This window comes from Macaca mulatta, chromosome 9 (assembly GCF_049350105.2).
Source record: "Macaca mulatta isolate MMU2019108-1 chromosome 9, T2T-MMU8v2.0, whole genome shotgun sequence".
NCBI classification, from domain to species: Eukaryota; Metazoa; Chordata; class Mammalia; order Primates; family Cercopithecidae; genus Macaca; species Macaca mulatta.
In genome coordinates this window covers 54,537,286-54,547,825 of record NC_133414.1, presented here as the reverse complement: position 1 = coordinate 54,547,825, position 10,540 = coordinate 54,537,286, and positions in this window count along the sequence as shown.

Genomic DNA, 10,540 nt, shown 5'->3' with positions numbered 1-10,540 from the left:
ATAAGTGACTAAACAAGCTCTGCCTCATCTCACATAGGTGAGTTCTTTTATTCCCACAATCCCTAGCACCAAGCATCATTAATATGTTAAATCTGCTCACACTGATGGGAAGAACATCAGGATAGGCAGTCAGACTAAGTCTAGAAGTGTTCTGTGGTGAAGCCCTTCTCTAAAACTTTCAGTAAACTTAACCTAGGGACCAATCAGATCACAGGTCCGGTAGGATGTCTCATGAGCTAAATGGGAGCAGTGGACCAATGGAAATGTATATGTAGAAAAGCAAAGAATAAGAGATATAGAGAAGAGAACTGCAAAGTTACTAGGAAAGTATTAAACATCCCTCTACTTTTGCTATTATCACTGGCCTTCTGATCTGCAAGGATGAATCAACTTATATAAAGGGCCTAGAGTGGGACAGATGTTTTAATGTTTTTTAAATCAAAGAATAAAACCACAAACATAAAAAGAATATGCATATTTGCAAATACTCTGATCTGGCTTTTTTCCTTTATTCTACAATACAAAGCAATTTCACTTTAAGTTCTCTGTAATATATTTTATAAGACAATACCAAGGAAGCTTAATCTATTTTACACATAGAAGGCAAACAGAAAAGACTGATCATGATATGAGGAATAGGTGTGCCTCCAGGAGCATTAGATCCAGCCATCAGTGCACACCAGTACACCTCTGATACCTGAAATTAATCTCAGCAGTGGGAAAGCTTAGTTGTGCAGGCTGTGCTTCCTGCTGAAAGTAAAACCATCAAACTCAACACACATGCAGGAGGTTGCCTTTGAATCTTAAGGACCATTATCATTATCTGCCATAACTATGCCAAAAGAATATTGCCTCTCTCATTTATTGCATTGAAAAACCTTAACATTTTTCCTCATTTCTATTGTATAATTAAATATCAAATGTATTTATTTTGGCAGTGTATCATATTAGGGAATGTGCTATGGAGCTGGAAAACATGAGTTAAAATCCTCGTTCTAACCCTCAGATAAAGGACATGGTTTATCAAACCTTTAGTTTCCTAATCTGTATAATGGGTATGTGAACATCAGTATCTTGGGGAATATTGTGAAAATAATATTAGAGAAAGTGTGAAAAATATTTAGTGTAGTATAAGATAAATAATAGGATTATTTTATTACTATATACTCTATGCATATGACTATACATATATGAGCATGTATATATTTACTAGGTATACATGATATATATTTTAACATTTAGATTGGGCTTCTTCAAATTAATAGTTATGCTGTAAGATGTTCCAGTATCTACATACCATATACAACATATCAGATGTAGTAAATTAAACTATGAATGTGTGTATGGCAATACATTTTAAAACTGTGATACCATTAAGCAATAAGGATGCTTGGCAGACAATTGGGCTCACTCACTACCAAAGTAACCACTCTGCACACCAGCTTCACAGCACAGACAATTCACACTTCTTTCTACTTCAGGGAAATAAAACCTATTACTCTTCTCCATGCTTTTTTATGTCACCATCGAATGCTCAAATATGTAATTATTGGGTCCATGGACAGTAATGACTCATGATATATTTTATATTGCACGCATCCTTGCCTCCTTCCTTTTCCTGAGGTTCTGACAGCTTGACTACAGTGTCTTTAATGCTTCCTCTCAGAACTAATTCAAATTTCACCTCTGCCACAAATATATTTCTTTATTCACTCTTTCCTCTGTGTTACCATGGCACCTGCTTGTCCCTATGAAGGAGGATAAAACATCGACTTACGTTTTGTTCATTATTCTCTCACCGGGTGGATTGTGAGTTCTCTGAGGACAAGAGATGATGCTTTCTGTGGCTTTGTAGCACAGTGACAGCAAGTCACTTTATTCATTTATTCAGCACATTTGTTTGGTAGAAGTTCATTAAGTATCTACAACACGATAGGTGCTATGCTATTAATGTGGGTTTCGCCAGCAAATAAGACAAGGCCCCTGCATATTTCCAGTTGAGCCAGGAAGATAAGCATTGGATAGGTAACTGCAGGCATGATGAGGAGTAGGGAAAAAGCAGTCTGAAGCTGAAGGGAAGGCAGGGTTGATGTTGCTAGGTGATGTTGGGAAGAGGTGTTCCCATCAGGAGGAATAGCATCTAGGCAGAATTAGTACTGTTGGAGCCAAGGGCTGAGCAAAGTATAATCTGGCTGGAGTTTGGGAAACCAGGGGGTCAGTGGTACAGAGTAGATCTGAAGAGAGAATGTAGCCAGATTTCTCCTGGACTTGTAGATTATTTTGCACAGTTTTAAGTGTTAGAAGAAGGCACTGAATGGTTTCAAACAAAGGAGTCACATGATCAGATTTGTAGTTTAAAAAGACATTTAGGTGTTGTATAGATTGGATCTGGGGATAAAGGGTTTCTTGAGAGACAAGTCAGAAAAGCAGTTAAAACATCCAAGTAACATGTGATGGTGGCTCCGATCAGGATTGTGTCAGAAGCAATAGACAGGAAGAGGCAGCTTCAAAATATATTTAATGAGTCAAATGAACAGACTGTTGTCTTCATTTGCTATGGGAGGTTGTAAGGGGTGGAAAGGAGTCAACAATAAAACTTGGCTTTGAATTTGAGCAACTCTATCCTGACCCAAAATTAATCTTTAAGTCTAGGCCAGATTCTGGCATTCCTATGATTACAGCTCCCCAAAGGCTCTCCTTGTTCTGAGGGAAAAGTCCAGTTCCTTTGCATAGAAGGTAGACCACAATCAGAACTCAGCCTCAATGTAGAATTTTGTCCCTTTTATTTCACCAGTGCCAAATTCTGTGAAGCTTCCCAAACATGCTACATGGTTTATGCCTTCAGTATCTGCCCATAATTTTCTCTTTCCCAAACTTACACTTTTTCATATAAACTCCTGAAAATTCCAAAATTCCTTCAAAACTCTCATTGGGTAACATTGCTTAAAGCTTCTGTTAGCTTATTCCTTTCTATTGTTTTATCTTTTTTTATTTTATATAAGTTTATTTTATACTTATTACATTTCATTAGAATATTGTGGTTGTTGCTGTTTTTGCTTATGTATTTTTAGCACAGATATTTTAATCTTTTGACTTCAGCGGATTTGAAAGGTTGCTTTATTCTTTCCAGGCCTAGATGAAATTAAATCTTAGGGTATAGAAAACTGAAACTAGAAAATTTTATACTTTTCCTTTTGGAGAGCCAAAGTTGCAAAACACACACACACACACACACACACACACACACACACACACACACACACAGAGATTTTCTTTCAAAATTCAAAGGTATTTTTCTAGCCTGAAGTAATCAACCTAGAAACAGAAAAAATAGAAAGAAAAAAATAAGAAAATCCTATATTAAGTTCAAGTCACTATGCTAGATCTCATTACTCAAATTATCTCATTTTATCTTTAGAATGATCCTGTGAGGCTAGTTACACTAGTTCTGTGCAATACTCAATCTCTACCTTTTAGAAACCCTAGGGATAAATTTAAGAACCTTTGCAGTGTTGCTCACAAGAAACTGAAAGACATGGTTCATTATTTTCCCCAGTGCAGACCCCAAATGACTTCTTCCTTGTTTGATATTCTACATTATAGGGAATGACATCATTAAGCTGGCACTCGGTTTATGCTGGGTAAAGGGGGAACCACGTCAGAGATAAATTAGATTGTTGTTCTGTCACAATGAAGATCTCATCTTTCATTGTAAAGGCTCCAAATTATTTCCGAAGCATCAGGGAAATGCACACAATGACAATAAACAAAAGGACAGCAAGAAAAATTCTTGGGATTCTCAGAGTCAGTTCTCAATGACCCTCTGCTCGCACAATGACGAATGTTCAAGACTTCCTAGAGTATTATTTATTATTTATCCATAATGTTTTGCTTTTTTTTTTTTTTTGATGTTTTGGACTTGGGAATTATGACTTATTTGTCACTTCTGGAGAAAGACCTACCTTTCAGGCACCCATTTTCTTCATTTACATTATTAAATATAACAATACCAATTGGCAAGTATGATTGAGAACCTTAAATGAGTTTAGGAATATAAAACTCTAGCATAATGCATGACACAATCAATTATTTTTATTTATTTATTTAATGTTGGATTATTTCGAGTCTGAATTTTAAAAAGACTCTTGATATGCATACACATAACTAAGTAAAAAAAAGTATGCTAATTTTCACTACACTTTGGATAGCATTGGCTGCTAAACTGCAGCATTAACCTTTCACAGGATGTGCTAGATTTACGGAGAAAGACCTTCAGCAGCAGAGGCCATATCAGCAATAAATGACTTCTTGACCATGAACAAGCTAACTCAGTTTAGCTCAAATCCTAATAAAAAGTGTTTTTCCTTTTTTTTCCCTCAAGCAAATTTTTATGGAAAATTAGTAGCTGGAGAATATGACCTACAACATCAGGTTTGTTATAAATGCTTTATAGTGAAATGTTCCTTATTCGAAGAAAATAAAAATGCCAAGGAAAAATATATATGACACTTATAACCCTTTCACTTCAAAATGCATGAGAATTCTATATGGAAACATAAAAAGAACATGCTAATTCACCCTCTAAAGAACAAAGGAAAACCTGAATAAAAGGACAATGGCCTCAGGCTTAGTGATAAGAAAAGTTAACAGTGACCTGAATGTCAATTTGTTGGCCTATTTGTTCTTCGAAGTTTTTATATTTTTCTTTGCAGTTGGTTAGAAACTGAATAATAGCTATGCCGATGACTACCAAATTTATAATTTAAATCAAACAACAACTTTCCTTGAATTTTAGACTCATTTCTGTCTCTTTCAAAAACTCCACTTGGGCATCACATAGCATTGTCAAAAGTTTAATCCAGCACTTTTCCCCAAAAACCTCTGTTATCTTATTTCATTTAAAGTTACCACGAAGCCATATGCTTAGTGACGCTTGATTTTCTTCACTCAATCATCCACATTCAAACCCACTTGATTCTTCTTCCTGAATATGCTCGAGTGGACCCACTTTCCTGCAACACCGTGACTACTAGTCTTCCAACACACCGCCTCTCACCTTGTCTATTGAAATAGTCTCTCACCTGCTCTCCTTGACTTCCCCTCAATTCACCCCATTCCATTTGTCACACTTGAGCCAAGGCTCTTTCTAGAGTGTAAATGCAAATCTGTCCATAACTTCTCACTGTTTAAGTTCCTTCCAAATGTTCAAAGGAGAAATTTCAAACTCTTCTACATGGATACATAATCTTGCCCCTGCCAGTCTTTCAACCTCAGTTACTCTTTCCATCAACCTTTTTACTTTTACCATCATTGCCATTTCCTTTAACTGCCATATTAGCTCTCACATTTCAGCCTTTCCATTCACTATTCCTTCTATCTGAAGTACCATTTACAGCTTCTCTACCACTATTCAATAGTCACATTTCAACTTAGAGATTACTTTGTGAGGGAAAATTTCTCTAGTGCCACCCATGGCCAAGTGAATTAAATGCCCTTTTTGTGTACTTCCATAGAAACCAAACATTTCTCATAACATTTACAATTTGTTTAGGTTTAATTGTACATCTTCATTAGAGTGCAAATTTTCTGAGGGCAAGAACATCTGATGACATAGTCACCTCAAGGCCTACGATAGTATTCAGCACACAAAACATGCTCAATGTGTTAAATGTATACATGTATGTACAGTTTGAAATTTAATCTCCTTCGGCACTGAGAAAATTGAAACAGTCAGAAGAGAATTGCCACCCATCCCAACACTATCTGTAAGAATCTACATTAATCTTTGCCTCTCTACTTGGACTCGCCTCAATTAAGCACTAGGACACTCACTCAAGGACTTTGCTCCACATTCTCTTTCTCATTTACTATTTGTTTTCACTAATAGATCATTCCCAAGAGTAAATAAATATATTATTTCTTCTCAAAACAAACAAACAAGAGCCTTCTTCCTTTTCTTACACTTTCTGTTCTATTTACTGGCACATTTCTTACCCATTTATAATTCTTTGAAGGACCTGTCTGTATTTACTCTAATTCACCTCCCTCTTATTTTATATCAAACAGGCCCCATTCGGCACATTTCATCATTCTCTCTTCCTTCAGATATTTTCATTTCTAGTTTTACTTACTCCTCCTACCCTATGTTAGTCCTCCTTCTCAGTTCCGTTTGCTGATTTTACTGCATCAAACTGAACTCTAAGAGCTGGTATGCCGTACGCCTAAGTCCTGACATCTGTCCACAAAATTTTAGAATGCTATATATGTCAACAATTTCCAAAATTGCATTTCTAGCCAAAAAGCCTTTTTCTTCTGAAATCCAGACTTGTGTAGCCAGTGCTGACTCATTATTTCCAGTGGAATGCTTAAAACTCATGTCGATCTGCATGTACCAGAATTTCCTGTGCTTTACGAAAATGTATTATACACATGCTCTCTTCTATCTCAAGTAATGACAACTCTATCCATCCAGGTGCTGAGGTTAAAATCTTTGGAGTCATTCTTAAGGTCTCTCCATCTCCACAGACAAAAGATGCTTTTGGCTCTATCTTTAAAATATATATAGACTCTTACCACTTCTCACTGCTTCTACTGCTAGCAACTCTGACCAAGGCATCCTCACCTCTCACCTGGGTTACTGCATTAGATTCCTAACTGGTCTTCCTGCTGGTATATTTGTCCTACTACAATCTGTTCTCCACACAGCAACTGCTTGATACTTTAAAATGTTAAGCTAGATTACCTCACTCCTCTTACCAAAATAAAAGTTAAAGTTTTTACTACAACCTTCAAGGCCATGGTATCTGGTCCCTAATTACCTCTGACCTCATCACCTATTATTTGTCCTCCTCGCTCATTCTGTTTTAGGAACACTGGCCTCCTTGTTCTTGCTTGCTCATGATAGGCACATCCTTGCCTCAGAGTTATCACACAGGCTGTTCCATATTCTTGGAACACTCTTCTGCCAGATTGCTATACATTTTCTACTTTCACTTCAAGTTCTTATTCAAATGTCATCTCTTTAAGGAATCTCCACAGTTTTCCATAGTGCTTGTACTAGTTTACATTTCCACCAACAGTATAAAAGTGTTCCCTTTTTACCACATCCACACCAACATCTATTTTTTTTTTTATTTTTTTGATTATGGCCATTCTTGCAGGAGTAAGGTGGTATTTCATTGTGGTTTTGATTTTCATTTCCCTGATAATTAGTGATGTTGAGCATTTTTCCATGCTTGTTGGCCATTTCTTCTTTTGAGAATTGTCTATTTAAGTCTTTAGCCCACTTTTTGATGGGATTGTTCGCTTTGTTCTTGCTGATTTGAGTTCTTTGTAAATTCTGGATATTAGTCCTTTGTTGGATGTATAGATTCTGAAGATTTTCCCCCACTCTGTGGGTTGTCTGTTAACTCTGCTGATGGTTTATTTTGCTCTGCAGAAGCTTTTTAGTTTAATTAAGTCCCATCTATTTATCTTTGTTTTTGTTGCATTTGTCTTTTGGTTCTTGGTTATAAAGCCTTTTGCCTACACCAGTGTCTACGAGGGTTTTTCCAACGTTATCTTCTAGAATTTTTATTGTTTCAGGTCTTTAAGTCTTCCATCTTAAGTTGATTTTTGTGTAAGGTGAGAGATGAGGATCCAGTTTCATTCTTCTACATGTGGCTTGCTAATTATCCCAGCACCATTTGTTGAATAGGGTGTCCTTTCCCCACTTTGTTTCTGTTTGCTTTATTGAAGATCAGTTGGCTACATTTGATCCAGCAGTCCCAATACTAGTTATCTACTTCGAGGAAAATAAGTCATTATATGAACAAAACACTTGCACACGCATGTTTACAGCAGCACAATTTGCAATTGCAAAAGTATGGAACCAGCTCAAATACCCATCCATCAGAGAGGGGATAAAGAAAATCTGGGGCTGGGTGCGGTGGCTCACGCCTGTAATCCCAGCACTTTCAGAGGCTGAGGCGGGTGGATCATGACATCAGGAGATCAAGACCATCCTGGCTAACATGGTGAAACCCCATCTCTACTAAAAATATGAAAAAATTAGCCGGGCATGGTGGTGGGCACCTGTAGTCCCAGCTGCTCAGGAGGCTGAGGCAGGAGAATGGTGTGAACCCAGGAGGCCGAGCTTGCAGTGAGCTGAGATCACGCCACTGCACTCCAGCCTGGACGACAGAACGAGACTCTGTCTCAAAAAAAAAAAAAAGAAAAAAAGAAAAAAGAAAAGAAAAAAAGAAAGAAAGAAAAGAAAAGAAAACCTGGTATATATACATATACTCCATGGAATACTACTCGGTCATAAAAAGGAATGAAATAATGCCACTCACAGCAATCTGGATGGAATTGGAGACTATTATTCTAAGTGAAATAACTCAGGAATGGAAAACCAAATATCATATATTTTTACTCATAAATGGGAGCTAAGCTATGAGGATACAGAATCACAAGAATAATACAATGGACTTTAGGGACTAGGGGGAAAGCATGGGAGCAGAGTGAGGGATAAAAGATTACGCATTGGGTAAAGTGTATACTGCTTGGGAGATAGGTGCACCAAAATGTCACAAATCACCATTAAATAATTTATTTATGTGACCAAATACCACATGTTCCCCAAAAACCTATTGAAATAAAAAATAAAAAAGAGTGAGTGAGTTTCAAGAGGAGGAAAAACATTGAAAATATAGAATTAAAAAGTGGTTAGACTGACATTTAGAAAATTGTCATATGTAGCTGTATATCTACCTATGAGCTGGCATTTATATTATTATTCCAGGTTTCTAGAAGTAAGTGCAATTTTAGAGTTTTGTGATGCTAAATAAACTGAAACATGCCATATATTTTGATATATTGTCCTTGAGAGCAGGCCGAGTAGTATTGAGTGCAATTTTACATTATGATATGACGTGGTTTGGCTGTGTCTCCACCCAAATCTCAACTTGAATTATATCTCCCAGAATTCCCACGTGTAGTGTGAGGGATCCAGAGGGAGGTCATTGAATCATGAGGGCTGGTCTTTCCCATATTATTCTTGTTATAGTGAATAAGTGTTATGAGATCTGATGGGTTTATCAGGGGTTTCTGCTTTTGCTTCTTCCTCATTTTCTCTTGCCACTGCCATGTAAGAAGTGCCTTTTGCCTCTCACCATGATTCTGAGGCCTCCCCAGCCATGTGGAACTGTAAGTCTAATTAAACCTTTTTTTCTTCTCAATCTCGAATATGTCTTTATCAGCAGTGTGAATTTGGACTAATACATGGTATGATAGCAGTCAGTCTGCCAAACAGAGAAAAAATACATTATTTTTAATGTACATATATGTATACTTTTTTCAAAATCCAGTTGTATCATCCAATTAAATTATGATTTAAAGGTACCTGACAATTAATGGAGAAAAAAATTAAAACACAATATTATAGTATTTTATATTATTTTAAATATCAAAATGTGTAGTACTTAGGCATAAACTTGAAAAAAGTGAAACATCTGAAAACCACAAAATATTGTTGGGATAACAAATAAATGGAATAAATGGAATTCACAAGTCATAAATCTCAATATTGTTAAGATTTCTACTCTTCCCACATTGATCTATAACAGCCCCAATCAAATCATAGCTGGATTTCTTCTTTTAGAAACTGACAAACTAACATTCTGATATTTACATAGATATGCAGAGGACCTACAATGGCAGGTTGCTTTGAAAGGCAACAAATTTGGGGAACAGCACCTGGTCTCAAGACTTACAGTTATAGTAATTAAGACAATGTAGTACTAATATAGTTACATACATGTATATCAGCTAAGTTTTAATAAAGTTCTGAGACAATTCATGTACATAAGGATAACATTTTGAACAAATGCTCATGAAACAATGAGGTAGCCCAGTATGTGTTTGTATGTATGTGTGTTACTCAATACTTCACACCTTAGAGGTATGAGTGTGCACTATAAAGAGAAACTGGAAAGCTTTGGGCATGTTGGATATGTTCACTATCTCCTTCATGGTGATTGTTTAATGGGCACATGTACATGTTAAATTCATCTCATTTACACTTTATATATTGATGGTATGTTTGATATTCATTAAACATAAAGCTGTAAAAATATTATCAAAAAATAAAAAGCAAATATCATCTCAATAAAGCTTACCCTGACTAGCAACTAGCCATTTTAAAATTTCACTCCTTTTCTAAATTCATTTCCTGTACTCAGTTTTATTTTTTGTAATCTCCATGGCATGTATTATCCTCTAAAGTAATATGCAGTTGGTACTCTAATGTCTGCTCCTCCCATTAGAATGTAAACTTTTTAAAGGAAGTTGTTTTGGTTGTGTTTTTCACTGCTGTATTCCCTGTTTCACCTAGAATGATTCCTTGCAAATGCTGTATGCTCAATATACATATGTAGAATAGATAATCAGGCCTTTCACATAAATATCCTCTTCCTTTTTAGTTTTATTGAATTGAGAGCAAGGTCAGTAAAGGGCAATGATTTCATTTGCTTTTTATGAACCTGGGACATGCCTTGTGCTT